We start from the raw sequence: 3,244 nt of genomic DNA on the forward strand, positions 1-3,244 counted from the left end.
TCTTGGCTGGTTGATCAACCCTTTAGGGAGAGTCCTCAGTCTGCAACACAAGACTAGCAAATTTATGGGTGGAACCATCAGTCTGAATGCTAAACATGAGGAGTAGATTTTTTTGCTGACTTAGCTGAACTTTCAGCACCTTGTTGTGTAGGTGCAATGCTAGATGTAGCAGAATTGTCTACAACCACAGGTTCAGATGGCATGTTTTCCTTCTCCTTCAACTTGTTTTCCAACTTAGTGATTTTATCTTCCATTTTCTGTAGCTTCATTCCTTGGTCAATCAACTTACCATCAATCCTCATGAGCAAATTAAAAATCACTTCATTTGAAAATCTGGAGGGAGCTTCTTCAGGTTGAGCAGGTAGGTTGTGTTCTTTTCTTGGACCAGTCTTGGAGGTTTTAATGAACCTTTCTCCATCAAGTACATACCCCATTTTAACCAAGCTACCAAAATGAATAACTTGGTCTCTGGTTTTTACCAAGTCTATATCATACCTCTTTGCCCATATTCCCTTCTTCTGCACAAAAGATGTAATCACATTCCCATACGGCAGATTTACCTTATCAAGTCTACAGGCACTTCTCATTTTCTCAATTATAAATCTTCCCAAATTTAGAGACACTCCATTGAAAGCATGCTCCATCAGCCAAAAGTCTTGGAGGCTGATGTAGCTAAGGCTTCCACTTTCTATGAAATAGTGTAGAATTCTGATCTGAGGGCTGGTTATCAAACCAGAATTACTTTTTAAAGAATATTTTTCTTTCCTTCCAATGATGATCTCCCACAATGAGGACAGATCATATTTTTCAAGCAATTCAAATTCACCTTCTTCATACTCTATTTTCAGCAAGTTCCCTAAATCGTCAGCAGTCACAATAAACTCTTTTCCATTCAGATAAACATTCAACCCATCTTCTACATAATCATCAAAATCTATTAATTCTTTTCCTTTCAAAGCAATTCCAGAGTAAAACTCTTTGACCAGACTTGGACTATAAGACCTATTCTTAAAGGTGCTGTAACTTTTTAGTTCTAGTTCATCAAAGTACTCAGATAAACTAGTTTGGATATCGACATTTTCCTCAAAACTCTTTCAATCAATAAACTTTCCATAAGAGATTGGTGCATTCTTGATGTTTTTGAATCTATACTCATGCAACTTATTCCTAAATTTTGAAGAAGAAGAACCAGTACCTTTGTGGAGTGAAGGCTCTATATCTTTCTTCTTACTAGTTTTCTGCTTCTTTTCTCTTAGTTTCTCGGATATATCTTTCAGTGAACCAAGCATGATTTTTAGTTTCTGATTCAAACTTTCAGTTCTTGTTTCTTCCGCCATTGGCTTATTCCCTTTCTTTTTCTCTGATATCTCTTTGCTTTGAGGTGTTCTAGCCATATTGGTTGTAGAAATTTCTGAGGGTTTGAGTCAGTTTCAAAGGCAAACAAGGAGATTTAGGTTTTTGTTTTTAGAGCAACAAGTTTCAAGGGAGAGAAGAGGAGAGGTAGTCAGCAGTTATTACCAAAAAGAAACTCCTCACTTTCTTTTTAAGTGCTGCCCTATTTTATTTCTTTATAATTTCAAACTTCCCTCTAAAATTTGGTTATTTACCTTTTATAGTTTTTCCTTCATTCTTTTTGCACCCGGTAAACCCAAATTTTTACCACATTTTACTCTTCTTTCTCTAAAACTCACTAAGTCTTATTATTTAAGGCTGTCATACCACTCTTAGTTGATTAAGAAATCCTTAGTCGACTAAAAGCATTATGTTTTCTATGTGAGAGCCTAAGGTTTTCTTATAATTCCTTCACACTAATCATCCCTAAATTTCTTCTAATCTCACAAAATTTATCGTCACTCAGAGGTTTGGTAAAAATGTCTACTAATTGATGTAAAGTATTCACAAATTATATCTTAATATCATTTTTCACCACATGGTCTCTAATAAAATGGTGTCTAATTTCAATGTGCTTTGTCCTAGAGTGCTGCACAAGATTTTTTGATATATTGATTGCACTTGTGTTATCACAATACATTGGTACATTATGCATAGTTATTCCATAGTCTTTTAATTGTTGCTTGATCCAAAGGATTTGTGCACAGCAACTACCTAATGATACATATTCAGCCTCTACTGTAGATAGTGCCATTGAGTTTTGCTTTTTACTAGACCAAGACACAAGCATCCTTCCTAAAAATTAGCATGTTCTACTAGTGCTTTTCCTATCAGCTCTGCTACCAGCAAAGTCAGCATTTGAATATCCAACTAAGTTAAGAGCTGAGTCTCTATAGTACTAAATTCCTAGTTCTTGAGTGTCTATGAGGTATCTAAAAATTCTCTTAACAGCTGTTAGATGTGATTCTTTAGGCTGTGACTGAAATCTAGCACACAAGCACACACTAAACTGAATATCTGGTCTACTTGCTATTAAGTAGATAAGAGAGCCGATCATACCTCTATAGAGCTTTTGATCTACGTCCTTACCTTTTTCATCTAAGTCGAGTTTGGTGGATGGACTCATTGGTGTAGAAATTGATTTTAGCTTCAGCATATCAAATTTCTTGAGCATATCATGAGTGTATCTTTCTTAGTTGATGAAGATTCATTCCTCACTTTGTTTGATTTGAAGACCAAGGAAGTACTTCAACTCTCCCATCATGCTCATTTCAAATTCACCCTGCATTTCCTTAGCAAAGTTCTTGCACAAAGCCTCATTAGTTACACCAAAAACAATGTCATCCACATATATTTGCACAACAATTAAATCATTTAGATATCTCTTAATGAACAATGTAGTATCGATGTTGCCTCTATCATACCCCTTTTCAACTAGAAATTTTGAAAGCCTTTCATACTAAGCTCTAGGAGCTTGTTTCAATTCATGCAAGGCTTTATGAAGTTTAAAAACATGATCAGATTTTTCAAAGTCTTTAAAACCAAGTGGTTGTTCTACATATACTTCCTCTTGAATTAATCCATTTACGAATGCATTTTTTACATCCATTTGGAACAATTTAAAATTCATGAAACATGCAAAAGCTAGCAACAACCTTATAGCTTCAATCCTAGCAATCGGAGCAAAAGTTTCATCATAATCTATTCTTTCTTCTTGGTTGTATCCTTTTGTTACCAACCTAGCTTTATTTCTAACTACATTTCCTTGCTCATCTACCTTATTTCTAAATACTTATTTTGTACCAACAATAGGGTGATTTGAAGGTCTAGGTACCAATGACCATACATGACT

This window comes from Theobroma cacao, chromosome 2 (assembly GCF_000208745.1).
Source record: "Theobroma cacao cultivar B97-61/B2 chromosome 2, Criollo_cocoa_genome_V2, whole genome shotgun sequence".
Classification (NCBI taxonomy): Eukaryota; Viridiplantae; Streptophyta; class Magnoliopsida; order Malvales; family Malvaceae; genus Theobroma; species Theobroma cacao.